The sequence below is a fragment of the Phyllobates terribilis genome, unplaced genomic scaffold, assembly GCF_046119375.1.
Source record: "Phyllobates terribilis strain yellow unplaced genomic scaffold, ASM4611937v1 Scaffold_779__1_contigs__length_684578, whole genome shotgun sequence".
Taxonomy (NCBI): Eukaryota; Metazoa; Chordata; class Amphibia; order Anura; family Dendrobatidae; genus Phyllobates; species Phyllobates terribilis.
The window spans coordinates 112,967-139,600 of NW_027363539.1; the positions used below are offsets into that span (position 1 = coordinate 112,967).

Consider the following 26,634-nt stretch of genomic DNA (forward strand, 5'->3'; position numbering starts at 1 on the left):
TTCCATTGCCACATTCCATCTACTGCAGGCAGGATACCTGGCTGGCTGAATGTCGCTGAGAAGCTCACAGAGACCGCCATAAGCAACAGTTTAACAGAATGCCACAGACTAATCAACCAAACTTTTTGGGTTGGGTTCTCTTTTATAGTCTGCAGGCATTAAATGAAAGAAGTCAGTGTTCCAGCAGAAGGAGACAACGTTTCAGAAAAGGCATTGTAGCAAACCAAAAAAGAAATTTTAAGCGCAGCAGAGTAACCAGCGCACATACCTGTTAGCTCAGGTGAGTTTAAAAGGCTGCTGTTGATAACAAGGGCATTTGCTAAATAGATGGTGTGTGTGCAACAATATACTGAAAGGTCAATTATATTGTGCAGCTTATCTCACCACCTGTAGTTATTTAGGTGAAAGCTCCAAAATGCTTGCCTAATATGTCTGTTTATCCAAAAGGAAGTAAAAAGGGAGAGCTAGAAAGATAGCATTGCATCACATTACATGGCAATGCAATGCACAGTTGCTGAAGTTGAACCAAAATGAGCTTGTAATCTGGCTTCTGCAACTTTGAACATGAAAAATCCAATGAGGAGAAGAAAAGCAAAGCCAAAGAGTCCATCCCAAAATCCGACAAACAAGCAAAATGAACAAAAAACATTGAATTCAATTCTTTCTGATTTTAGAAACTGCATTAAAGAAGGGGTGCACCGGTCCTGGAGATACTGCAATACCAGGTCAATGCGTGGAGTGGACAGAGCAAGCTCTTTTTCCATCTCCCTGTTCTAAAAATCCATTTAATATATGGTCCCCAGATAGGGGACGTATCAGATATTAAACTGATAAGAACAGATACTACACTTGATCTTAGCCAAAAGGCCGAGAAGCGATAACCAGAATTGGTTTCAAACTACGGAGCCACCCAAGGATCCTGAAAAGTCCATTTGTGGAGATGAGCTCCTGGACTCCCGTTAAGAAGACATGTTGTCAACCTCTAGATCCCTTACATGCCTGCACTTTTCGGCTTGCTGCTGCTGCAATCCACGCGTTTTAGATCTGCATAACTCCACCTCTTTAAACACAGCACCTTCACCCCCTGCTGTTCCCACCCGCCTCAACACCGTTGGAAGGGAGGAGAACCAATTAAGGCGGGGGGTGGGGTGGAACGAGCAGCTGTCTACCCTTAGCAGGAGGGCTCCTGATTACATACCTCTCCTGCTGCTGCTGCTGCTGGCTGTCCAGCAGCAGACTGAAGGTGGCTGCTGCTGTGCACAGGTATATAAAGGCTCAGAGCCTATTATGACACGCGCAGCCAGCGTTCCATTGCCACATTCCATCTACTGCAGGCAGGATACCTGGCTGGCTGAATGTCGCTGAGAAGCTCACAGAGACCGCCATAAGCAACAGTTTAACAGAATGCCACAGACTAATCAACCAAACTTTTTGGGTTGGGTTCTCTTTTATAGTCTGCAGGCATTAAATGAAAGAAGTCAGTGTTCCAGCAGAAGGAGACAACGTTTCAGAAAAGGCATTGTAGCAAACCAAAAAAGAAATTTTAAGCGCAGCAGAGTAACCAGCGCACATACCTGTTAGCTCAGGTGAGTTTAAAAGGCTGCTGTTGATAACAAGGGCATTTGCTAAATAGATGGTGTGTGTGCAACAATATACTGAAAGGTAAATTATATTGTGCAGCTTATCTCACCACCTGTAGTTATTTAGGTGAAAGCTCCAAAATGCTTGCCTAATATGTCTGTTTATCCAAAAGGAAGTAAAAAGGGAGAGCTAGAAAGATAGCATTGCATCACATTACATGGCAATGCAATGCACAGTTGCTGAAGTTGAACCAAAATGAGCTTGTAATCTGGCTTCTGCAACTTTGAACATGAAAAATCCAATGAGGAGAAGAAAAGCAAAGCCAAAGAGTCCATCCCAAAATCCGACAAACAAGCAAAATGAACAAAAAACATTGAATTCAATTCTTTCTGATTTTAGAAACTGCATTAAAGAAGGGGTGCACCGGTCCTGGAGATACTGCAATACCAGGTCAATGCGTGGAGTGGACAGAGCAAGCTCTTTTTCCATCTCCCTGTTCTAAAAATCCATTTAATATATGGTCCCCAGATAGGGGACGTATCAGATATTAAACTGATAAGAACAGATATTACACTTGATCTTAGCCAAAAGGCCGAGAAGCGATAACCAGAATTGGTTTCAAACTACGGAGCCACCCAAGGATCCTGAAAAGTCCATTTGTGGAGATGAGCTCCTGGACTCCCGTTAAGAAGACATGTTGTCAACCTCTAGATCCCTTACATGCCTGCACTTTTCGGCTTGCTGCTGCTGCAATCCACGCGTTTTAGATCTGCATAACTCCACCTCTTTAAACACAGCACCTTCACCCCCTGCTGTTCCCACCCGCCTCAACACCGTTGGAAGGGAGGAGAACCAATTAAGGCGGGGGGTGGGGTGGAACGAGCAGCTGTCTAATCTTAGCAGGAGGGCTCCTGATTACATACCTCTCCTGCTGCTGCTGCTGCTGGCTGTCCAGCAGCAGACTGAAGGTGGCTGCTACTGTGCACAGGTATATAAAGGCTCAGAGCCTATTATGACACGCGCAGCCAGCGTTCCATTGCCACATTCCATCTACTGCAGGCAGGATACCTGGCTGGCTGAATGTCGCTGAGAAGCTCACAGAGACCGCCATAAGCAACAGTTTAACAGAATGCCACAGACTAATCAACCAAACTTTTTGGGTTGGGTTCTCTTTTATAGTCTGCAGGCATTAAATGAAAGAAGTCAGTGTTCCAGCAGAAGGAGACAACGTTTCAGAAAAGGCATTGTAGCAAACCAAAAAAGAAATTTTAAGCGCAGCAGAGTAACCAGCGCACATACCTGTTAGCTCAGGTGAGTTTAAAAGGCTGCTGTTGATAACAAGGGCATTTGCTAAATAGATGGTGTGTGTGCAACAATATACTGAAAGGTCAATTATATTGTGCAGCTTATCTCACCACCTGTAGTTATTTAGGTGAAAGCTCCAAAATGCTTGCCTAATATGTCTGTTTATCCAAAAGGAAGTAAAAAGGGAGAGCTAGAAAGATAGCATTGCATCACATTACATGGCAATGCAATGCACAGTTGCTGAAGTTGAACCAAAATGAGCTTGTAATCTGGCTTCTGCAACTTTGAACATGAAAAATCCAATGAGGAGAAGAAAAGCAAAGCCAAAGAGTCCATCCCAAAATCCGACAAACAAGCAAAATGAACAAAAAACATTGAATTCAATTCTTTCTGATTTTAGAAACTGCATTAAAGAAGGGGTGCACCGGTCCTGGAGATACTGCAATACCAGGTCAATGCGTGGAGTGGACAGAGCAAGCTCTTTTTCCATCTCCCTGTTCTAAAAATCCATTTAATATATGGTCCCCAGATAGGGGACGTATCAGATATTAAACTGATAAGAACAGATACTACACTTGATCTTAGCCAAAAGGCCGAGAAGCGATAACCAGAATTGGTTTCAAACTACGGAGCCACCCAAGGATCCTGAAAAGTCCATTTGTGGAGATGAGCTCCTGGACTCCCGTTAAGAAGACATGTTGTCAACCTCTAGATCCCTTACATGCCTGCACTTTTCGGCTTGCTGCTGCTGCAATCCACGCGTTTTAGATCTGCATAACTCCACCTCTTTAAACACAGCACCTTCACCCCCTGCTGTTCCCACCCGCCTCAACACCGTTGGAAGGGAGGAGAACCAATTAAGGCGGGGGGTGGGGTGGAACGAGCAGCTGTCTACCCTTAGCAGGAGGGCTCCTGATTACATACCTCTCCTGCTGCTGCTGCTGCTGGCTGTCCAGCAGCAGACTGAAGGTGGCTGCTGCTGTGCACAGGTATATAAAGGCTCAGAGCCTATTATGACACGCGCAGCCAGCGTTCCATTGCCACATTCCATCTACTGCAGGCAGGATACCTGGCTGGCTGAATGTCGCTGAGAAGCTCACAGAGACCGCCATAAGCAACAGTTTAACAGAATGCCACAGACTAATCAACCAAACTTTTTGGGTTGGGTTCTCTTTTATAGTCTGCAGGCATTAAATGAAAGAAGTCAGTGTTCCAGCAGAAGGAGACAACGTTTCAGAAAAGGCATTGTAGCAAACCAAAAAAGAAATTTTAAGCGCAGCAGAGTAACCAGCGCACATACCTGTTAGCTCAGGTGAGTTTAAAAGGCTGCTGTTGATAACAAGGGCATTTGCTAAATAGATGGTGTGTGTGCAACAATATACTGAAAGGTCAATTATATTGTGCAGCTTATCTCACCACCTGTAGTTATTTAGGTGAAAGCTCCAAAATGCTTGCCTAATATGTCTGTTTATCCAAAAGGAAGTAAAAAGGGAGAGCTAGAAAGATAGCATTGCATCACATTACATGGCAATGCAATGCACAGTTGCTGAAGTTGAACCAAAATGAGCTTGTAATCTGGCTTCTGCAACTTTGAACATGAAAAATCCAATGAGGAGAAGAAAAGCAAAGCCAAAGAGTCCATCCCAAAATCCGACAAACAAGCAAAATGAACAAAAAACATTGAATTCAATTCTTTCTGATTTTAGAAACTGCATTAAAGAAGGGGTGCACCGGTCCTGGAGATACTGCAATACCAGGTCAATGCGTGGAGTGGACAGAGCAAGCTCTTTTTCCATCTCCCTGTTCTAAAAATCCATTTAATATATGGTCCCCAGATAGGGGACGTATCAGATATTAAACTGATAAGAACAGATACTACACTTGATCTTAGCCAAAAGGCCGAGAAGCGATAACCAGAATTGGTTTCAAACTACGGAGCCACCCAAGGATCCTGAAAAGTCCATTTGTGGAGATGAGCTCCTGGACTCCCGTTAAGAAGACATGTTGTCAACCTCTAGATCCCTTACATGCCTGCACTTTTCGGCTTGCTGCTGCTGCAATCCACGCGTTTTAGATCTGCATAACTCCACCTCTTTAAACACAGCACCTTCACCCCCTGCTGTTCCCACCCGCCTCAACACCGTTGGAAGGGAGGAGAACCAATTAAGGCGGGGGGTGGGGTGGAACGAGCAGCTGTCTACCCTTAGCAGGAGGGCTCCTGATTACATACCTCTCCTGCTGCTGCTGCTGCTGGCTGTCCAGCAGCAGACTGAAGGTGGCTGCTGCTGTGCACAGGTATATAAAGGCTCAGAGCCTATTATGACACGCGCAGCCAGCGTTCCATTGCCACATTCCATCTACTGCAGGCAGGATACCTGGCTGGCTGAATGTCGCTGAGAAGCTCACAGAGACCGCCATAAGCAACAGTTTAACAGAATGCCACAGACTAATCAACCAAACTTTTTGGGTTGGGTTCTCTTTTATAGTCTGCAGGCATTAAATGAAAGAAGTCAGTGTTCCAGCAGAAGGAGACAACGTTTCAGAAAAGGCATTGTAGCAAACCAAAAAAGAAATTTTAAGCGCAGCAGAGTAACCAGCGCACATACCTGTTAGCTCAGGTGAGTTTAAAAGGCTGCTGTTGATAACAAGGGCATTTGCTAAATAGATGGTGTGTGTGCAACAATATACTGAAAGGTCAATTATATTGTGCAGCTTATCTCACCACCTGTAGTTATTTAGGTGAAAGCTCCAAAATGCTTGCCTAATATGTCTGTTTATCCAAAAGGAAGTAAAAAGGGAGAGCTAGAAAGATAGCATTGCATCACATTACATGGCAATGCAATGCACAGTTGCTGAAGTTGAACCAAAATGAGCTTGTAATCTGGCTTCTGCAACTTTGAACATGAAAAATCCAATGAGGAGAAGAAAAGCAAAGCCAAAGAGTCCATCCCAAAATCCGACAAACAAGCAAAATGAACAAAAAACATTGAATTCAATTCTTTCTGATTTTAGAAACTGCATTAAAGAAGGGGTGCACCGGTCCTGGAGATACTGCAATACCAGGTCAATGCGTGGAGTGGACAGAGCAAGCTCTTTTTCCATCTCCCTGTTCTAAAAATCCATTTAATATATGGTCCCCAGATAGGGGACGTATCAGATATTAAACTGATAAGAACAGATACTACACTTGATCTTAGCCAAAAGGCCGAGAAGTGATAACCAGAATTGGTTTCAAACTACGGAGCCACCCAAGGATCCTGAAAAGTCCATTTGTGGAGATGAGCTCCTGGACTCCCGTTAAGAAGACATGTTGTCAACCTCTAGATCCCTTACATGCCTGCACTTTTCGGCTTGCTGCTGCTGCAATCCACGCGTTTTAGATCTGCATAACTCCACCTCTTTAAACACAGCACCTTCACCCCCTGCTGTTCCCACCCGCCTCAACACCGTTGGAAGGGAGGAGAACCAATTAAGGCGGGGGGTGGGGTGGAACGAGCAGCTGTCTAATCTTAGCAGGAGGGCTCCTGATTACATACCTCTCCTGCTGCTGCTGCTGCTGGCTGTCCAGCAGCAGACTGAAGGTGGCTGCTGCTGTGCACAGGTATATAAAGGCTCAGAGCCTATTATGACACGCGCAGCCAGCGTTCCATTGCCACATTCCATCTACTGCAGGCAGGATACCTGGCTGGCTGAATGTCGCTGAGAAGCTCACAGAGACCGCCATAAGCAACAGTTTAACAGAATGCCACAGACTAATCAACCAAACTTTTTGGGTTGGGTTCTCTTTTATAGTCTGCAGGCATTAAATGAAAGAAGTCAGTGTTCCAGCAGAAGGAGACAACGTTTCAGAAAAGGCATTGTAGCAAACCAAAAAAGAAATTTTAAGCGCAGCAGAGTAACCAGCGCACATACCTGTTAGCTCAGGTGAGTTTAAAAGGCTGCTGTTGATAACAAGGGCATTTGCTAAATAGATGGTGTGTGTGCAACAATATACTGAAAGGTCAATTATATTGTGCAGCTTATCTCACCACCTGTAGTTATTTAGGTGAAAGCTCCAAAATGCTTGCCTAATATGTCTGTTTATCCAAAAGGAAGTAAAAAGGGAGAGCTAGAAAGATAGCATTGCATCACATTACATGGCAATGCAATGCACAGTTGCTGAAGTTGAACCAAAATGAGCTTGTAATCTGGCTTCTGCAACTTTGAACATGAAAAATCCAATGAGGAGAAGAAAAGCAAAGCCAAAGAGTCCATCCCAAAATCCGACAAACAAGCAAAATGAACAAAAAACATTGAATTCAATTCTTTCTGATTTTAGAAACTGCATTAAAGAAGGGGTGCACCGGTCCTGGAGATACTGCAATACCAGGTCAATGCGTGGAGTGGACAGAGCAAGCTCTTTTTCCATCTCCCTGTTCTAAAAATCCATTTAATATATGGTCCCCAGATAGGGGACGTATCAGATATTAAACTGATAAGAACAGATACTACACTTGATCTTAGCCAAAAGGCCGAGAAGCGATAACCAGAATTGGTTTCAAACTACGGAGCCACCCAAGGATCCTGAAAAGTCCATTTGTGGAGATGAGCTCCTGGACTCCCGTTAAGAAGACATGTTGTCAACCTCTAGATCCCTTACATGCCTGCACTTTTCGGCTTGCTGCTGCTGCAATCCACGCGTTTTAGATCTGCATAACTCCACCTCTTTAAACACAGCACCTTCACCCCCTGCTGTTCCCACCCGCCTCAACACCGTTGGAAGGGAGGAGAACCAATTAAGGCGGGGGGTGGGGTGGAACGAGCAGCTGTCTACCCTTAGCAGGAGGGCTCCTGATTACATACCTCTCCTGCTGCTGCTGCTGCTGGCTGTCCAGCAGCAGACTGAAGGTGGCTGCTGCTGTGCACAGGTATATAAAGGCTCAGAGCCTATTATGACACGCGCAGCCAGCGTTCCATTGCCACATTCCATCTACTGCAGGCAGGATACCTGGCTGGCTGAATGTCGCTGAGAAGCTCACAGAGACCGCCATAAGCAACAGTTTAACAGAATGCCACAGACTAATCAACCAAACTTTTTGGGTTGGGTTCTCTTTTATAGTCTGCAGGCATTAAATGAAAGAAGTCAGTGTTCCAGCAGAAGGAGACAACGTTTCAGAAAAGGCATTGTAGCAAACCAAAAAAGAAATTTTAAGCGCAGCAGAGTAACCAGCGCACATACCTGTTAGCTCAGGTGAGTTTAAAAGGCTGCTGTTGATAACAAGGGCATTTGCTAAATAGATGGTGTGTGTGCAACAATATACTGAAAGGTCAATTATATTGTGCAGCTTATCTCACCACCTGTAGTTATTTAGGTGAAAGCTCCAAAATGCTTGCCTAATATGTCTGTTTATCCAAAAGGAAGTAAAAAGGGAGAGCTAGAAAGATAGCATTGCATCACATTACATGGCAATGCAATGCACAGTTGCTGAAGTTGAACCAAAATGAGCTTGTAATCTGGCTTCTGCAACTTTGAACATGAAAAATCCAATGAGGAGAAGAAAAGCAAAGCCAAAGAGTCCATCCCAAAATCCGACAAACAAGCAAAATGAACAAAAAACATTGAATTCAATTCTTTCTGATTTTAGAAACTGCATTAAAGAAGGGGTGCACCGGTCCTGGAGATACTGCAATACCAGGTCAATGCGTGGAGTGGACAGAGCAAGCTCTTTTTCCATCTCCCTGTTCTAAAAATCCATTTAATATATGGTCCCCAGATAGGGGACGTATCAGATATTAAACTGATAAGAACAGATACTACACTTGATCTTAGCCAAAAGGCCGAGAAGCGATAACCAGAATTGGTTTCAAACTACGGAGCCACCCAAGGATCCTGAAAAGTCCATTTGTGGAGATGAGCTCCTGGACTCCCGTTAAGAAGACATGTTGTCAACCTCTAGATCCCTTACATGCCTGCACTTTTCGGCTTGCTGCTGCTGCAATCCACGCGTTTTAGATCTGCATAACTCCACCTCTTTAAACACAGCACCTTCACCCCCTGCTGTTCCCACCCGCCTCAACACCGTTGGAAGGGAGGAGAACCAATTAAGGCGGGGGGTGGGGTGGAACGAGCAGCTGTCTACCCTTAGCAGGAGGGCTCCTGATTACATACCTCTCCTGCTGCTGCTGCTGCTGGCTGTCCAGCAGCAGACTGAAGGTGGCTGCTGCTGTGCACAGGTATATAAAGGCTCAGAGCCTATTATGACACGCGCAGCCAGCGTTCCATTGCCACATTCCATCTACTGCAGGCAGGATACCTGGCTGGCTGAATGTCGCTGAGAAGCTCACAGAGACCGCCATAAGCAACAGTTTAACAGAATGCCACAGACTAATCAACCAAACTTTTTGGGTTGGGTTCTCTTTTATAGTCTGCAGGCATTAAATGAAAGAAGTCAGTGTTCCAGCAGAAGGAGACAACGTTTCAGAAAAGGCATTGTAGCAAACCAAAAAAGAAATTTTAAGCGCAGCAGAGTAACCAGCGCACATACCTGTTAGCTCAGGTGAGTTTAAAAGGCTGCTGTTGATAACAAGGGCATTTGCTAAATAGATGGTGTGTGTGCAACAATATACTGAAAGGTCAATTATATTGTGCAGCTTATCTCACCACCTGTAGTTATTTAGGTGAAAGCTCCAAAATGCTTGCCTAATATGTCTGTTTATCCAAAAGGAAGTAAAAAGGGAGAGCTAGAAAGATAGCATTGCATCACATTACATGGCAATGCAATGCACAGTTGCTGAAGTTGAACCAAAATGAGCTTGTAATCTGGCTTCTGCAACTTTGAACATGAAAAATCCAATAAGGAGAAGAAAAGCAAAGCCAAAGAGTCCATCCCAAAATCCGACAAACAAGCAAAATGAACAAAAAACATTGAATTCAATTCTTTCTGATTTTAGAAACTGCATTAAAGAAGGGGTGCACCGGTCCTGGAGATACTGCAATACCAGGTCAATGCGTGGAGTGGACAGAGCAAGCTCTTTTTCCATCTCCCTGTTCTAAAAATCCATTTAATATATGGTCCCCAGATAGGGGACGTATCAGATATTAAACTGATAAGAACAGATACTACACTTGATCTTAGCCAAAAGGCCGAGAAGCGATAACCAGAATTGGTTTCAAACTACGGAGCCACCCAAGGATCCTGAAAAGTCCATTTGTGGAGATGAGCTCCTGGACTCCCGTTAAGAAGACATGTTGTCAACCTCTAGATCCCTTACATGCCTGCACTTTTCGGCTTGCTGCTGCTGCAATCCACGCGTTTTAGATCTGCATAACTCCACCTCTTTAAACACAGCACCTTCACCCCCTGCTGTTCCCACCCGCCTCAACACCGTTGGAAGGGAGGAGAACCAATTAAGGCGGGGGGTGGGGTGGAACGAGCAGCTGTCTAATCTTAGCAGGAGGGCTCCTGATTACATACCTCTCCTGCTGCTGCTGCTGCTGGCTGTCCAGCAGCAGACTGAAGGTGGCTGCTGCTGTGCACAGGTATATAAAGGCTCAGAGCCTATTATGACACGCGCAGCCAGCGTTCCATTGCCACATTCCATCTACTGCAGGCAGGATACCTGGCTGGCTGAATGTCGCTGAGAAGCTCACAGAGACCGCCATAAGCAACAGTTTAACAGAATGCCACAGACTAATCAACCAAACTTTTTGGGTTGGGTTCTCTTTTATAGTCTGCAGGCATTAAATGAAAGAAGTCAGTGTTCCAGCAGAAGGAGACAACGTTTCAGAAAAGGCATTGTAGCAAACCAAAAAAGAAATTTTAAGCGCAGCAGAGTAACCAGCGCACATACCTGTTAGCTCAGGTGAGTTTAAAAGGCTGCTGTTGATAACAAGGGCATTTGCTAAATAGATGGTGTGTGTGCAACAATATACTGAAAGGTCAATTATATTGTGCAGCTTATCTCACCACCTGTAGTTATTTAGGTGAAAGCTCCAAAATGCTTGCCTAATATGTCTGTTTATCCAAAAGGAAGTAAAAAGGGAGAGCTAGAAAGATAGCATTGCATCACATTACATGGCAATGCAATGCACAGTTGCTGAAGTTGAACCAAAATGAGCTTGTAATCTGGCTTCTGCAACTTTGAACATGAAAAATCCAATGAGGAGAAGAAAAGCAAAGCCAAAGAGACCATCCCAAAATCCGACAAACAAGCAAAATGAACAAAAAACATTGAATTCAATTCTTTCTGATTTTAGAAACTGCATTAAAGAAGGGGTGCACCGGTCCTGGAGATACTGCAATACCAGGTCAATGCGTGGAGTGGACAGAGCAAGCTCTTTTTCCATCTCCCTGTTCTAAAAATCCATTTAATATATGGTCCCCAGATAGGGGACGTATCAGATATTAAACTGATAAGAACAGATACTACACTTGATCTTAGCCAAAAGGCCGAGAAGCGATAACCAGAATTGGTTTCAAACTACGGAGCCACCCAAGGATCCTGAAAAGTCCATTTGTGGAGATGAGCTCCTGGACTCCCGTTAAGAAGACATGTTGTCAACCTCTAGATCCCTTACATGCCTGCACTTTTCGGCTTGCTGCTGCTGCAATCCACGCGTTTTAGATCTGCATAACTCCACCTCTTTAAACACAGCACCTTCACCCCCTGCTGTTCCCACCCGCCTCAACACCGTTGGAAGGGAGGAGAACCAATTAAGGCGGGGGGTGGGGTGGAACGAGCAGCTGTCTACCCTTAGCAGGAGGGCTCCTGATTACATACCTCTCCTGCTGCTGCTGCTGCTGGCTGTCCAGCAGCAGACTGAAGGTGGCTGCTGCTGTGCACAGGTATATAAAGGCTCAGAGCCTATTATGACACGCGCAGCCAGCGTTCCATTGCCACATTCCATCTACTGCAGGCAGGATACCTGGCTGGCTGAATGTCGCTGAGAAGCTCACAGAGACCGCCATAAGCAACAGTTTAACAGAATGCCACAGACTAATCAACCAAACTTTTTGGGTTGGGTTCTCTTTTATAGTCTGCAGGCATTAAATGAAAGAAGTCAGTGTTCCAGCAGAAGGAGACAACGTTTCAGAAAAGGCATTGTAGCAAACCAAAAAAGAAATTTTAAGCGCAGCAGAGTAACCAGCGCACATACCTGTTAGCTCAGGTGAGTTTAAAAGGCTGCTGTTGATAACAAGGGCATTTGCTAAATAGATGGTGTGTGTGCAACAATATACTGAAAGGTCAATTATATTGTGCAGCTTATCTCACCACCTGTAGTTATTTAGGTGAAAGCTCCAAAATGCTTGCCTAATATGTCTGTTTATCCAAAAGGAAGTAAAAAGGGAGAGCTAGAAAGATAGCATTGCATCACATTACATGGCAATGCAATGCACAGTTGCTGAAGTTGAACCAAAATGAGCTTGTAATCTGGCTTCTGCAACTTTGAACATGAAAAATCCAATGAGGAGAAGAAAAGCAAAGCCAAAGAGTCCATCCCAAAATCCGACAAACAAGCAAAATGAACAAAAAACATTGAATTCAATTCTTTCTGATTTTAGAAACTGCATTAAAGAAGGGGTGCACCGGTCCTGGAGATACTGCAATACCAGGTCAATGCGTGGAGTGGACAGAGCAAGCTCTTTTTCCATCTCCCTGTTCTAAAAATCCATTTAATATATGGTCCCCAGATAGGGGACGTATCAGATATTAAACTGATAAGAACAGATACTACACTTGATCTTAGCCAAAAGGCCGAGAAGCGATAACCAGAATTGGTTTCAAACTACGGAGCCACCCAAGGATCCTGAAAAGTCCATTTGTGGAGATGAGCTCCTGGACTCCCGTTAAGAAGACATGTTGTCAACCTCTAGATCCCTTACATGCCTGCACTTTTCGGCTTGCTGCTGCTGCAATCCACGCGTTTTAGATCTGCATAACTCCACCTCTTTAAACACAGCACCTTCACCCCCTGCTGTTCCCACCCGCCTCAACACCGTTGGAAGGGAGGAGAACCAATTAAGGCGGGGGGTGGGGTGGAACGAGCAGCTGTCTACCCTTAGCAGGAGGGCTCCTGATTACATACCTCTCCTGCTGCTGCTGCTGGCTGTCCAGCAGCAGACTGAAAGTGGCTGCTGCTGTGCACAGGTATATAAAGGCTCAGAGCCTATTATGACACGCGCAGCCAGCGTTCCATTGCCACATTCCATCTACTGCAGGCAGGATACCTGGCTGGCTGAATGTCGCTGAGAAGCTCACAGAGACCGCCATAAGCAACAGTTTAACAGAATGCCACAGACTAATCAACCAAACTTTTTGGGTTGGGTTCTCTTTTATAGTCTGCAGGCATTAAATGAAAGAAGTCAGTGTTCCAGCAGAAGGAGACAACGTTTCAGAAAAGGCATTGTAGCAAACCAAAAAAGAAATTTTAAGCGCAGCAGAGTAACCAGCGCACATACCTGTTAGCTCAGGTGAGTTTAAAAGGCTGCTGTTGATAACAAGGGCATTTGCTAAATAGATGGTGTGTGTGCAACAATATACTGAAAGGTCAATTATATTGTGCAGCTTATCTCACCACCTGTAGTTATTTAGGTGAAAGCTCCAAAATGCTTGCCTAATATGTCTGTTTATCCAAAAGGAAGTAAAAAGGGAGAGCTAGAAAGATAGCATTGCATCACATTACATGGCAATGCAATGCACAGTTGCTGAAGTTGAACCAAAATGAGCTTGTAATCTGGCTTCTGCAACTTTGAACATGAAAAATCCAATGAGGAGAAGAAAAGCAAAGCCAAAGAGTCCATCCCAAAATCCGACAAACAAGCAAAATGAACAAAAAACATTGAATTCAATTCTTTCTGATTTTAGAAACTGCATTAAAGAAGGGGTGCACCGGTCCTGGAGATACTGCAATACCAGGTCAATGCGTGGAGTGGACAGAGCAAGCTCTTTTTCCATCTCCCTGTTCTAAAAATCCATTTAATATATGGTCCCCAGATAGGGGACGTATCAGATATTAAACTGATAAGAACAGATTTTTTTATCGAAAGCCCGAATTCGTGTACAAAACCCGAGTGCGCTTAAAAAAGTGACAAGTGCCACAAAAAAAGTGCACTAGGATGCTGGTCTTCTTGAAACCCTCTCCCAAAGGAGAAGGGTCCCCCAAACCATTCCCCGTCCCTCCGAGCCAAAAGGCCACAGCGAGGAACCGGGACAAAAAGCCACCTCCAACCGAAGTCAGAGGCGACCCAATCTTACCCCCAGCACCTGCCCGAGTTCTCACCCGAGCAAGGCACTGGGAGCCAAAGACTGTGCTCCCCTCCCGAAAGAGGGGAGCCAACAACGCTCTCCTCCCGAAAGAGGAGAGCCAGGGGGGTTCAGGGGGGAGCGGAACCTGATGGCCACACACTCCGCCCCTAGACCTGCCAAGAGAGGAACCCGTAAGGGAACCGCATCCCGACAAAATCCTAGTAGGACGTGACACACGTGAATAAGTGGACACACAGTGACAAAGAAATTAAATAAATAGTGAAGGTTTCACAGTATAATACTGCCCGGACCTTCGACCGGGAATTGAAAAATTCCCCATCCTAAGGCCAGAAGGCCCGGAATAAGGGTGTGTGCGAAGAAAGAAAATTTGAAGTGCTTGTGCAAATGTGCCATAAACTCAAGTGGAGTTCCCAATCCCAGTGAGTCAAGGCACCCCAGGGTCACCACTCCTGGGGCACTTCACACTTCGGGCTTTCGATCTTCCCCGGCCCAATGGCGTCGATCCTGGGGGGCCATGCTTTCCACCAGATGACTATATTAGCCACCTGGCGTACTAACAAGCGCCTAAACTCCAGTGTGCATAATGTATCAATCTACTAGGGCGGCCAACATCCAAAACCGCCTTTTCGAAAGATACTACACTTGATCTTAGCCAAAAGGCCGAGAAGCGATAACCAGAATTGGTTTCAAACTACGGAGCCACCCAAGGATCCTGAAAAGTCCATTTGTGGAGATGAGCTCCTGGACTCCCGTTAAGAAGACATGTTGTCAACCTCTAGATCCCTTACATGCCTGCACTTTTCGGCTTGCTGCTGCTGCAATCCACGCGTTTTAGATCTGCATAACTCCACCTCTTTAAACACAGCACCTTCACCCCCTGCTGTTCCCACCCGCCTCAACACCGTTGGAAGGGAGGAGAACCAATTAAGGCGGGGGGTGGGGTGGAACGAGCAGCTGTCTACCCTTAGCAGGAGGGCTCCTGATTACATACCTCTCCTGCTGCTGCTGCTGCTGGCTGTCCAGCAGCAGACTGAAGGTGGCTGCTGCTGTGCACAGGTATATAAAGGCTCAGAGCCTATTATGACACGCGCAGCCAGCGTTCCATTGCCACATTCCATCTACTGCAGGCAGGATACCTGGCTGGCTGAATGTCGCTGAGAAGCTCACAGAGACCGCCATAAGCAACAGTTTAACAGAATGCCACAGACTAATCAACCAAACTTTTTGGGTTGGGTTCTCTTTTATAGTCTGCAGGCATTAAATGAAAGAAGTCAGTGTTCCAGCAGAAGGAGACAACGTTTCAGAAAAGGCATTGTAGCAAACCAAAAAAGAAATTTTAAGCGCAGCAGAGTAACCAGCGCACATACCTGTTAGCTCAGGTGAGTTTAAAAGGCTGCTGTTGATAACAAGGGCATTTGCTAAATAGATGGTGTGTGTGCAACAATATACTGAAAGGTCAATTATATTGTGCAGCTTATCTCACCACCTGTAGTTATTTAGGTGAAAGCTCCAAAATGCTTGCCTAATATGTCTGTTTATCCAAAAGGAAGTAAAAAGGGAGAGCTAGAAAGATAGCATTGCATCACATTTCATGGCAATGCAATGCACAGTTGCTGAAGTTGAACCAAAATGAGCTTGTAATCTGGCTTCTGCAACTTTGAACATGAAAAATCCAATGAGGAGAAGAAAAGCAAAGCCAAAGAGTCCATCCCAAAATCCGACAAACAAGCAAAATGAACAAAAAACATTGAATTCAATTCTTTCTGATTTTAGAAACTGCATTAAAGAAGGGGTGCACCGGTCCTGGAGATACTGCAATACCAGGTCAATGCGTGGAGTGGACAGAGCAAGCTCTTTTTCCATCTCCCTGTTCTAAAAATCCATTTAATATATGGTCCCCAGATAGGGGACGTATCAGATATTAAACTGATAAGAACAGATACTACACTTGATCTTAGCCAAAAGGCCGAGAAGCGATAACCAGAATTGGTTTCAAACTACGGAGCCACCCAAGGATCCTGAAAAGTCCATTTGTGGAGATGAGCTCCTGGACTCCCGTTAAGAAGACATATTGTCAACCTCTAGATCCCTTACATGCCTGCACTTTTCGGCTTGCTGCTGCTGCAATCCACGCGTTTTAGATCTGCATAACTCCACCTCTTTAAACACAGCACCTTCACCCCCTGCTGTTCCCACCCGCCTCAACACCGTTGGAAGGGAGGAGAACCAATTAAGGCGGGGGGTGGGGTGGAACGAGCAGCTGTCTACCCTTAGCAGGAGGGCTCCTGATTACATACCTCTCCTGCTGCTGCTGCTGCTGGCTGTCCAGCAGCAGACTGAAGGTGGCTGCTGCTGTGCACAGGTATATAAAGGCTCAGAGCCTATTATGACACGCGCAGCCAGCGTTCCATTGCCACATTCCATCTACTGCAGGCAGGATACCTGGCTGGCTGAATGTCGCTGAGAAGCTCACAGAGACCGCCATAAGCAACAGTTTAACAGAATGCCACAGACTAATCAACCAAACTTTTTGGGTTGGGTTCTCTTTTATAGTCTGCAGGCATTAAATGAAAGAAGTCAGTGTTCCAGCAGAAGGAGACAACGTTTCAGAAAAGGCATTGTAGCAAACCAAAAAAGAAATTTTAAGCGCAGCAGAGTAACCAGCGCACATACCTGTTAGCTCAGGTGAGTTTAAAAGGCTGCTGTTGATAACAAGGGCATTTGCTAAATAGATGGTGTGTGTGCAACAATATACTGAAAGGTCAATTATATTGTGCAGCTTATCTCACCACCTGTAGTTATTTAGGTGAAAGCTCCAAAATGCTTGCCTAATATGTCTGTTTATCCAAAAGGAAGTAAAAAGGGAGAGCTAGAAAGATAGCATTGCATCACATTACATGGCAATGCAATGCACAGTTGCTGAAGTTGAACCAAAATGAGCTTGTAATCTGGCTTCTGCAACTTTGAACATGAAAAATCCAATGAGGAGAAGAAAAGCAAAGCCAAAGAGTCCATCCCAAAATCCGACAAACAAGCAAAATGAACAAAAAACATTGAATTCAATTCTTTCTGATTTTAGAAACTGCATTAAAGAAGGGGTGCACCGGTCCTGGAGATACTGCAATACCAGGTCAATGCGTGGAGTGGACAGAGCAAGCTCTTTTTCCATCTCCCTGTTCTAAAAATCCATTTAATATATGGTCCCCAGATAGGGGACGTATCAGATATTAAACTGATAAGAACAGATACTACACTTGATCTTAGCCAAAAGGCCGAGAAGCGATAACCAGAATTGGTTTCAAACTACGGAGCCACCCAAGGATCCTGAAAAGTCCATTTGTGGAGATGAGCTCCTGGACTCCCGTTAAGAAGACATGTTGTCAACCTCTAGATCCCTTACATGCCTGCACTTTTCGGCTTGCTGCTGCTGCAATCCACGCGTTTTAGATCTGCATAACTCCACCTCTTTAAACACAGCACCTTCACCCCCTGCTGTTCCCACCCGCCTCAACACCGTTGGAAGGGAGGAGAACCAATTAAGGCGGGGGGTGGGGTGGAACGAGCAGCTGTCTACCCTTAGCAGGAGGGCTCCTGATTACATACCTCTCCTGCTGCTGCTGCTGCTGGCTGTCCAGCAGCAGACTGAAGGTGGCTGCTGCTGTGCACAGGTATATAAAGGCTCAGAGCCTATTATGACACGCGCAGCCAGCGTTCCATTGCCACATTCCATCTACTGCAGGCAGGATACCTGGCTGGCTGAATGTCGCTGAGAAGCTCACAGAGACCGCCATAAGCAACAGTTTAACAGAATGCCACAGACTAATCAACCAAACTTTTTGGGTTGGGTTCTCTTTTATAGTCTGCAGGCATTAAATGAAAGAAGTCAGTGTTCCAGCAGAAGGAGACAACGTTTCAGAAAAGGCATTGTAGCAAACCAAAAAAGAAATTTTAAGCGCAGCAGAGTAACCAGCGCACATACCTGTTAGCTCAGGTGAGTTTAAAAGGCTGCTGTTGATAACAAGGGCATTTGCTACATAGATGGTGTGTGTGCAACAATATACTGAAAGGTCAATTATATTGTGCAGCTTATCTCACCACCTGTAGTTATTTAGGTGAAAGCTCCAAAATGCTTGCCTAATATGTCTGTTTATCCAAAAGGAAGTAAAAAGGGAGAGCTAGAAAGATAGCATTGCATCACATTACATGGCAATGCAATGCACAGTTGCTGAAGTTGAACCAAAATGAGCTTGTAATCTGGCTTCTGCAACTTTGAACATGAAAAATCCAATGAGGAGAAGAAAAGCAAAGCCAAAGAGTCCATCCCAAAATCCGACAAACAAGCAAAATGAACGAAAAACATTGAATTCAATTCTTTCTGATTTTAGAAACTGCATTAAAGAAGGGGTGCACCGGTCCTGGAGATACTGCAATACCAGGTCAATGCGTGGAGTGGACAGAGCAAGCTCTTTTTCCATCTCCCTGTTCTAAAAATCCATTTAATATATGGTCCCCAGATAGGGGACGTATCAGATATTAAACTGATAAGAACAGATACTACACTTGATCTTAGCCAAAAGGCCGAGAAGCGATAACCAGAATTGGTTTCAAACTACGGAGCCACCCAAGGATCCTGAAAAGTCCATTTGTGGAGATGAGCTCCTGGACTCCCGTTAAGAAGACATGTTGTCAACCTCTAGATCCCTTACATGCCTGCACTTTTCGGCTTGCTGCTGCTGCAATCCACGCGTTTTAGATCTGCATAACTCCACCTCTTTAAACACAGCACCTTCACCCCCTGCTGTTCCCACCCGCCTCAACACCGTTGGAAGGGAGGAGAACCAATTAAGGCGGGGGGTGGGGTGGAACGAGCAGCTGTCTACCCTTAGCAGGAGGGCTCCTGATTACATACCTCTCCTGCTGCTGCTGCTGCTGGCTGTCCAGCAGCAGACTGAAGGTGGCTGCTGCTGTGCACAGGTATATAAAGGCTCAGAGCCTATTATGACACGCGCAGCCAGCGTTCCATTGCCACATTCCATCTACTGCAGGCAGGATACCTGGCTGGCTGAATGTCGCTGAGAAGCTCACAGAGACCGCCATAAGCAACAGTTTAACAGAATGCCACAGACTAATCAACCAAACTTTTTGGGTTGGGTTCTCTTTTATAGTCTGCAGGCATTAAATGAAAGAAGTCAGTGTTCCAGCAGAAGGAGACAACGTTTCAGAAAAGGCATTGTAGCAAACCAAAAAAGAAATTTTAAGCGCAGCAGAGTAACCAGCGCACATACCTGTTAGCTCAGGTGAGTTTAAAAGGCTGCTGTTGATAACAAGGGCATTTGCTACATAGATGGTGTGTGTGCAACAATATACTGAAAGGTCAATTATATTGTGCAGCTTATCTCACCACCTGTAGTTATTTAGGTGAAAGCTCCAAAATGCTTGCCTAATATGTCTGTTTATCCAAAAGGAAGTAAAAAGGGAGAGCTAGAAAGATAGCATTGCATCACATTACATGGCAATGCAATGCACAGTTGCTGAAGTTGAACCAAAATGAGCTTGTAATCTGGCTTCTGCAACTTTGAACATGAAAAATCCAATGAGGAGAAGAAAAGCAAAGCCAAAGAGTCCATCCCAAAATCCGACAAACAAGCAAAATGAACGAAAAACATTGCATTCAATTCTTTCTGATTTTAGAAACTGCATTAAAGAAGGGGTGCACCGGTCCTGGAGATACTGCAATACCAGGTCAATGCGTGGAGTGGACAGAGCAAGCTCTTTTTCCATCTCCCTGTTCTAAAAATCCATTTAATATATGGTCCCCAGATAGGGGACGTATCAGATATTAAACTGATAAGAACAGATACTACACTTGATCTTAGCCAAAAGGCCGAGAAGCGATAACCAGAATTGGTTTCAAACTACGGAGCCACCCAAGGATCCTGAAAAGTCCATTTGTGGAGATGAGCTCCTGGACTCCCGTTAAGAAGACATGTTGTCAACCTCTAGATCCCTTACATGCCTGCACTTTTCGGCTTGCTGCTGCTGCAATCCACGCGTTTTAGATCTGCATAACTCCACCTCTTTAAACACAGCACCTTCACCCCCTGCTGTTCCCACCCGCCTCAACACCGTTGGAAGGGAGGAGAACCAATTAAGGCGGGGGGTGGGGTGGAACGAGCAGCTGTCTACCCTTAGCAGGAGGGCTCCTGATTACATACCTCTCCTGCTGCTGCTGCTGCTGGCTGTCCAGCAGCAGACTGAAGGTGGCTGCTGCTGTGCACAGGTATATAAAGGCTCAGAGCCTATTATGACACGCGCAGCCAGCGTTCCATTGCCACATTCCATCTACTGCAGGCAGGATACCTGGCTGGCTGAATGTCGCTGAGAAGCTCACAGAGACCGCCATAAGCAACAGTTTAACAGAATGCCACAGACTAATCAACCAAACTTTTTGGGTTGGGTTCTCTTTTATAGTCTGCAGGCATTAAATGAAAGAAGTCAGTGTTCCAGCAGAAGGAGACAACGTTTCAGAAAAGGCATTGTAGCAAACCAAAAAAGAAATTTTAAGCGCAGAAGAGTAACCAGCGCACATACCTGTTAGCTCAGGTGAGTTTAAAAGGCTGCTGTTGATAACAAGGGCATTTGCTAAATAGATGGTGTGTGTGCAACAATATACTGAAAGGTCAATTATATTGTGCAGCTTATCTCACCACCTGTAGTTATTTAGGTGAAAGCTCCAAAATGCTTGCCTAATATGTCTGTTTATCCAAAAGGAAGTAAAAAGGGAGAGCTAGAAAGATAGCATTGCATCACATTACATGGCAATGCAATGCACAGTTGCTGAAGTTGAACCAAAATGAGCTTGTAATCTGGCTTCTGCAACTTTGAACATGAAAAATCCAATGAGGAGAAGAAAAGCAAAGCCAAAGAGTCCATCCCAAAATCCGACAAACAAGCAAAATGAACAAAAAACATTGAATTCAATTCTTTCTGATTTTAGAAACTGCATTAAAGAAGGGGTGCACCGGTCCTGGAGATACTGCAATACCAGGTCAATGCGTGGAGTGGACAGAGCAAGCTCTTTTTCCATCTCCCTGTTCTAAAAATCCATTTAATTTATGGTCCCCAGATAGGGGACGTATCAGATATTAAACTGATAAGAACAGATACTACACTTGATCTTAGCCAAAAGGCCGAGAAGCGATAACCAGAATTGGTTTCAAACTACGGAGCCACCCAAGGATCCTGAAAAGTCCATTTGTGGAGATGAGCTCCTGGACTCCCGTTAAGAAGACATGTTGTCAACCTCTAGATCCCTTACATGCCTGCACTTTTCGGCTTGCTGCTGCTGCAATCCACGCGTTTTAGATCTGCATAACTCCACCTCTTTAAACACAGCACCTTCACCCCCTGCTGTTCCCACCCGCCTCAACACCGTTGGAAGGGAGGAGAACCAATTAAGGCGGGGGGTGGGGTGGAACGAGCAGCTGTCTACCCTTAGCAGGAGGGCTCCTGATTACATACCTCTCCTGCTGCTGCTGCTGCTGGCTGTCCAGCAGCAGACTGAAGGTGGCTGCTGCTGTGCACAGGTATATAAAGGCTCAGAGCCTATTATGACACGCGCAGCCAGCGTTCCATTGCCACATTCCATCTACTGCAGGCAGGATACCTGGCTGGCTGAATGTCGCTGAGAAGCTCACAGAGACCGCCATAAGCAACAGTTTAACAGAATGCCACAGACTAATCAACCAAACTTTTTGGGTTGGGTTCTCTTTTATAGTCTGCAGGCATTAAATGAAAGAAGTCAGTGTTCCAGCAGAAGGAGACAACGTTTCAGAAAAGGCATTGTAGCAAACCAAAAAAGAAATTTTAAGCGCAGCAGAGTAACCAGCGCACATACCTGTTAGCTCAGGTGAGTTTAAAAGGCTGCTGTTGATAACAAGGGCATTTGCTAAATAGATGGTGTGTGTGCAACAATATACTGAAAGGTCAATTATATTGTGCAGCTTATCTCACCACCTGTAGTTATTTAGGTGAAAGCTCCAAAATGCTTGCCTAATATGTCTGTTTATCCAAAAGGAAGTAAAAAGGGAGAGCTAGAAAGATAGCATTGCATCACATTACATGGCAATGCAATGCACAGTTGCTGAAGTTGAACCAAAATGAGCTTGTAATCTGGCTTCTGCAACTTTGAACATGAAAAATCCAATGAGGAGAAGAAAAGCAAAGCCAAAGAGTCCATCCCAAAATCCGACAAACAAGCAAAATGAACAAAAAACATTGAATTCAATTCTTTCTGATTTTAGAAACTGCATTAAAGAAGGGGTGCACCGGTCCTGGAGATACTGCAATACCAGGTCAATGCGTGGAGTGGACAGAGCAAGCTCTTTTTCCATCTCCCTGTTCTAAAAATCCATTTAATATATGGTCCCCAGATAGGGGACGTATCAGATATTAAACTGATAAGAACAGATACTACACTTGATCTTAGCCAAAAGGCCGAGAAGCAATAACCAGAATTGGTTTCAAACTACGGAGCCACCCAAGGATCCTGAAAAGTCCATTTGTGGAGATGAGCTCCTGGACTCCCGTTAAGAAGACATGTTGTCAACCTCTAGATCCCTTACATGCCTGCACTTTTCGGCTTGCTGCTGCTGCAATCCACGCGTTTTAGATCTGCATAACTCCACCTCTTTAAACACAGCACCTTCACCCCCTGCTGTTCCCACCCGCCTCAACACCGTTGGAAGGGAGGAGAACCAATTAAGGCGGGGGGTGGGGTGGAACGAGCAGCTGTCTACCCTTAGCAGGAGGGCTCCTGATTACATACCTCTCCTGCTGCTGCTGCTGCTGGCTGTCCAGCAGCAGACTGAAGGTGGCTGCTGCTGTGCACAGGTATATAAAGGCTCAGAGCCTATTATGACACGCGCAGCCAGCGTTCCATTGCCACATTCCATCTACTGCAGGCAGGATACCTGGCTGGCTGAATGTCGCTGAGAAGCTCACAGAGACCGCCATAAGCAACAGTTTAACAGAATGCCACAGACTAATCAACCAAACTTTTTGGGTTGGGTTCTCTTTTATAGTCTGCAGGCATTAAATTAAAGAAGTCAGTGTTCCAGCAGAAGGAGACAACGTTTCAGAAAAGGCATTGTAGCAAACCAAAAAAGAAATTTTAAGCGCAGCAGAGTAACCAGCGCACATACCTGTTAGCTCAGGTGAGTTTAAAAGGCTGCTGTTGATAACAAGGGCATTTGCTAAATAGATGGTGTGTGTGCAACAATATACTGAAAGGTCAATTATATTGTGCAGCTTATCTCACCACCTGTAGTTATTTAGGTGAAAGCTCCAAAATGCTTGCCTAATATGTCTGTTTATCCAAAAGGAAGTAAAAAGGGAGAGCTAGAAAGATAGCATTGCATCACATTACATGGCAATGCAATGCACAGTTGCTGAAGTTGAACCAAAATGAGCTTGTAATCTGGCTTCTGCAACTTTGAACATGAAAAATCCAATGAGGAGAAGAAAAGCAAAGCCAAAGAGTCCATCCCAAAATCCGACAAACAAGCAAAATGAACAAAAAACATTGAATTCAATTCTTTCTGATTTTAGAAACTGCATTAAAGAAGGGGTGCACCGGTCCTGGAGATACTGCAATACCAGGTCAATGCGTGGAGTGGACAGAGCAAGCTCTTTTTCCATCTCCCTGTTCTAAAAATCCATTTAATATATGGTCCCCAGATAGGGGACGTATCAGATATTAAACTGATAAGAACAGATACTACACTTGATCTTAGCCAAAAGGCCGAGAAGCGATAACCAGAATTGGTTTCAAACTACGGAGCCACCCAAGGATCCTGAAAAGTCCATTTGTGGAGATGAGCTCCTGGACTCCCGTTAAGAAGACATGTTGTCAACCTCTAGATCCCTTACATGCCTGCACTTTTCGGCTTGCTGCTGCTGCAATCCACGCATTTTAGATCTGCATAACTCCACCTCTTTAAACACAGCACCTTCACCCCCTGCTGTTCCCACCCGCCTCAACACCGTTGGAAGGGAGGAGAACCAATTAAGGCGGGGGGTGGGGTGGAACGAGCAGCTGTCTACCCTTAGCAGGAGGGCTCCTGATTACATACCTCTCCTGCTGCTGCTGCTGCTGGCTGTCCAGCAGCAGACTGAAGGTGGCTGCTGCTGTGCACAGGTATATAAAGGCTCAGAGCCTATTATGACACGCGCAGCCAGCGTTCCATTGCCACATTCCATCTACTGCAGGCAGGATACCTGGCTGGCTGAATGTCGCTGAGAAGCTCACAGAGACCGCCATAAGCAACAGTTTAACAGAATGCCACAGACTAATCAACCAAACTTTTTGGGTTGGGTTCTCTTTTATAGTCTGCAGGCATTAAATTAAAGAAGTCAGTGTTCCAGCAGAAGGAGACAACGTTTCAGAAAAGGCATTGTAGCAAACCAAAAAAGAAATTTTAAGCGCAGCAGAGTAACCAGCGCACATACCTGTTAGCTCAGGTGAGTTTAAAAGGCTGCTGTTGATAACAAGGGCATTTGCTAAATAGATGGTGTGTGTGCAACAATATACTGAAAGGTCAATTATATTGTGCAGCTTATCTCACCACCTGTAGTTATTTAGGTGAAAGCTCCAAAATGCTTGCCTAATATGTCTGTTTATCCAAAAGGAAGTAAAAAGGGAGAGCTAGAAAGATAGCATTGCATCACATTACATGGCAATGCAATGCACAGTTGCTGAAGTTGAACCAAAATGAGCTTGTAATCTGGCTTCTGCAACTTTGAACATGAAAAATCCAATGAGTAGAAGAAAAGCAAAGCCAAAGAGTCCATCCCAAAATCCGACAAACAAGCAAAATGAACAAAAAACATTGAATTCAATTCTTTCTGATTTTAGAAACTGCATTAAAGAAGGGGTGCACCGGTCCTGGAGATACTGCAATACCAGGTCAATGCGTGGAGTGGACAGAGCAAGCTCTTTTTCCATCTCCCTGTTCTAAAAATCCATTTAATATATGGTCCCCAGATAGGGGACGTATCAGATATTAAACTGATAAGAACAGATACTACACTTGATCTTAGCCAAAAGGCCGAGAAGCGATAACCAGAATTGGTTTCAAACTACGGAGCCACCCAAGGATCCTGAAAAGTCCATTTGTGGAGATGAGCTCCTGGACTCCCGTTAAGAAGACATGTTGTCAACCTCTAGATCCCTTACATGCCTGCACTTTTCGGCTTGCTGCTGCTGCAATCCACGCGTTTTAGATCTGCATAACTCCACCTCTTTAAACACAGCACCTTCACCCCCTGCTGTTCCCACCCGCCTCAACACCGTTGGAAGGGAGGAGAACCAATTAAGGCGGGGGGTGGGGTGGAACGAGCAGCTGTCTACCCTTAGCAGGAGGGCTCCTGATTACATACCTCTCCTGCTGCTGCTGCTGCTGCTGGCTGTCCAGCAGCAGACTGAAGGTGGCTGCTGCTGTGCACAGGTATATAAAGGCTCAGAGCCTATTATGACACGCGCAGCCAGCGTTCCATTGCCACATTCCATCTACTGCAGGCAGGATACCTGGCTGGCTGAATGTCGCTGAGAAGCTCACAGAGACCGCCATAAGCAACAGTTTAACAGAATGCCACAGACTAATCAACCAAACTTTTTGGGTTGGGTTCTCTTTTATAGTCTGCAGGCATTAAATGAAAGAAGTCAGTGTTCCAGCAGAAGGAGACAACGTTTCAGAAAAGGCATTGTAGCAAACCAAAAAAGAAATTTTAAGCGCAGCAGAGTAACCAGCGCACATACCTGTTAGCTCAGGTGAGTTTAAAAGGCTGCTGTTGATAACAAGGGCATTTGCTAAATAGATGGTGTGTGTGCAACAATATACTGAAAGGTCAATTATATTGTGCAGCTTATCTCACCACCTGTAGTTATTTAGGTGAAAGCTCCAAAATGCTTGCCTAATATGTCTGTTTATCCAAAAGGAAGTAAAAAGGGAGAGCTAGAAAGATAGCATTGCATCACATTACATGGCAATGCAGTGCACAGTTGCTGAAGTTGAACCAAAATGAGCTTGTAATCTGGCTTCTGCAACTTTGAACATGAAAAATCCAATGAGGAGAAGAAAAGCAAAGCCAAAGAGTCCATCCCAAAATCCGACAAACAAGCAAAATGAACAAAAAACATTGAATTCAATTCTTTCTGATTTTAGAAACTGCATTAAAGAAGGGGTGCACCGGTCCTGGAGATACTGCAATACCAGGTCAATGCGTGGAGTGGACAGAGCAAGCTCTTTTTCCATCTCCCTGTTCTAAAAATCCATTTAATATATGGTCCCCAGATAGGGGACGTATCAGATATTAAACTGATAAGAACAGATTTTTTGATTGAATATATCTTTTATTAGCACAAAAAATAAGTTAACAGACAGTGTACAGTGCCGCAGCCCAGTACACACAGAATTCTACATCATATTTACATAGCATGAG

At 45.0% G+C, this 26,634-nt stretch overlaps 19 non-coding genes and 2 pseudogenes across 19 annotated transcripts; all 21 read right to left on the minus strand.

Annotated features, from left to right (window-relative positions):
- Positions 1 to 688: 688 nt before the first annotated feature.
- LOC141239975 (U2 spliceosomal RNA) lies at positions 689 to 879 on the minus strand. Its single transcript, XR_012305297.1, has one exon. It is a non-coding gene; the product is annotated as a U2 spliceosomal RNA (small nuclear RNA).
- Positions 880 to 1,994: 1,115 nt separating this feature from the next.
- On the minus strand, positions 1,995 to 2,185 carry LOC141239864 (U2 spliceosomal RNA). The gene has a single exon (XR_012305211.1). It is a non-coding gene; the product is annotated as a U2 spliceosomal RNA (small nuclear RNA).
- Positions 2,186 to 3,300: 1,115 nt separating this feature from the next.
- On the minus strand, positions 3,301 to 3,491 carry LOC141239976 (U2 spliceosomal RNA). The gene has a single exon (XR_012305298.1). It is a non-coding gene; the product is annotated as a U2 spliceosomal RNA (small nuclear RNA).
- Positions 3,492 to 4,606: 1,115 nt separating this feature from the next.
- On the minus strand, positions 4,607 to 4,797 carry LOC141239977 (U2 spliceosomal RNA). Its single transcript, XR_012305299.1, has one exon. It is a non-coding gene; the product is annotated as a U2 spliceosomal RNA (small nuclear RNA).
- Positions 4,798 to 5,912: 1,115 nt separating this feature from the next.
- Positions 5,913 to 6,103, minus strand: LOC141239828 (U2 spliceosomal RNA). The gene has a single exon (XR_012305177.1). It is a non-coding gene; the product is annotated as a U2 spliceosomal RNA (small nuclear RNA).
- A 1,115-nt stretch (positions 6,104 to 7,218) lies between these two features.
- On the minus strand, positions 7,219 to 7,409 carry LOC141239978 (U2 spliceosomal RNA). Its single transcript, XR_012305300.1, has one exon. It is a non-coding gene; the product is annotated as a U2 spliceosomal RNA (small nuclear RNA).
- Positions 7,410 to 8,524: 1,115 nt separating this feature from the next.
- Positions 8,525 to 8,715, minus strand: LOC141239546 (U2 spliceosomal RNA). The gene has a single exon (XR_012304904.1). It is a non-coding gene; the product is annotated as a U2 spliceosomal RNA (small nuclear RNA).
- A 1,115-nt stretch (positions 8,716 to 9,830) lies between these two features.
- LOC141239547 (U2 spliceosomal RNA) lies at positions 9,831 to 10,021 on the minus strand. Its single transcript, XR_012304905.1, has one exon. It is a non-coding gene; the product is annotated as a U2 spliceosomal RNA (small nuclear RNA).
- A 1,115-nt stretch (positions 10,022 to 11,136) lies between these two features.
- LOC141239548 (U2 spliceosomal RNA) lies at positions 11,137 to 11,327 on the minus strand. The gene has a single exon (XR_012304906.1). It is a non-coding gene; the product is annotated as a U2 spliceosomal RNA (small nuclear RNA).
- Positions 11,328 to 12,442: 1,115 nt separating this feature from the next.
- Positions 12,443 to 12,633, minus strand: LOC141239549 (U2 spliceosomal RNA). The gene has a single exon (XR_012304907.1). It is a non-coding gene; the product is annotated as a U2 spliceosomal RNA (small nuclear RNA).
- A 1,112-nt stretch (positions 12,634 to 13,745) lies between these two features.
- LOC141239904 (U2 spliceosomal RNA) lies at positions 13,746 to 13,924 on the minus strand (annotated as a pseudogene).
- A 789-nt stretch (positions 13,925 to 14,713) lies between these two features.
- On the minus strand, positions 14,714 to 14,805 carry LOC141239962 (U2 spliceosomal RNA; annotated as a pseudogene).
- A 1,115-nt stretch (positions 14,806 to 15,920) lies between these two features.
- LOC141239550 (U2 spliceosomal RNA) lies at positions 15,921 to 16,111 on the minus strand. Its single transcript, XR_012304908.1, has one exon. It is a non-coding gene; the product is annotated as a U2 spliceosomal RNA (small nuclear RNA).
- A 1,115-nt stretch (positions 16,112 to 17,226) lies between these two features.
- Positions 17,227 to 17,417, minus strand: LOC141239552 (U2 spliceosomal RNA). The gene has a single exon (XR_012304910.1). It is a non-coding gene; the product is annotated as a U2 spliceosomal RNA (small nuclear RNA).
- A 1,115-nt stretch (positions 17,418 to 18,532) lies between these two features.
- On the minus strand, positions 18,533 to 18,723 carry LOC141239553 (U2 spliceosomal RNA). The gene has a single exon (XR_012304911.1). It is a non-coding gene; the product is annotated as a U2 spliceosomal RNA (small nuclear RNA).
- A 1,115-nt stretch (positions 18,724 to 19,838) lies between these two features.
- Positions 19,839 to 20,029, minus strand: LOC141239554 (U2 spliceosomal RNA). The gene has a single exon (XR_012304912.1). It is a non-coding gene; the product is annotated as a U2 spliceosomal RNA (small nuclear RNA).
- A 1,115-nt stretch (positions 20,030 to 21,144) lies between these two features.
- On the minus strand, positions 21,145 to 21,335 carry LOC141239833 (U2 spliceosomal RNA). Its single transcript, XR_012305181.1, has one exon. It is a non-coding gene; the product is annotated as a U2 spliceosomal RNA (small nuclear RNA).
- Positions 21,336 to 22,450: 1,115 nt separating this feature from the next.
- Positions 22,451 to 22,641, minus strand: LOC141239825 (U2 spliceosomal RNA). Its single transcript, XR_012305174.1, has one exon. It is a non-coding gene; the product is annotated as a U2 spliceosomal RNA (small nuclear RNA).
- A 1,115-nt stretch (positions 22,642 to 23,756) lies between these two features.
- LOC141239555 (U2 spliceosomal RNA) lies at positions 23,757 to 23,947 on the minus strand. The gene has a single exon (XR_012304913.1). It is a non-coding gene; the product is annotated as a U2 spliceosomal RNA (small nuclear RNA).
- A 1,115-nt stretch (positions 23,948 to 25,062) lies between these two features.
- On the minus strand, positions 25,063 to 25,253 carry LOC141239557 (U2 spliceosomal RNA). Its single transcript, XR_012304914.1, has one exon. It is a non-coding gene; the product is annotated as a U2 spliceosomal RNA (small nuclear RNA).
- A 1,118-nt stretch (positions 25,254 to 26,371) lies between these two features.
- LOC141239899 (U2 spliceosomal RNA) lies at positions 26,372 to 26,564 on the minus strand. Its single transcript, XR_012305246.1, has one exon. It is a non-coding gene; the product is annotated as a U2 spliceosomal RNA (small nuclear RNA).
- Positions 26,565 to 26,634: the final 70 nt, after the last annotated feature.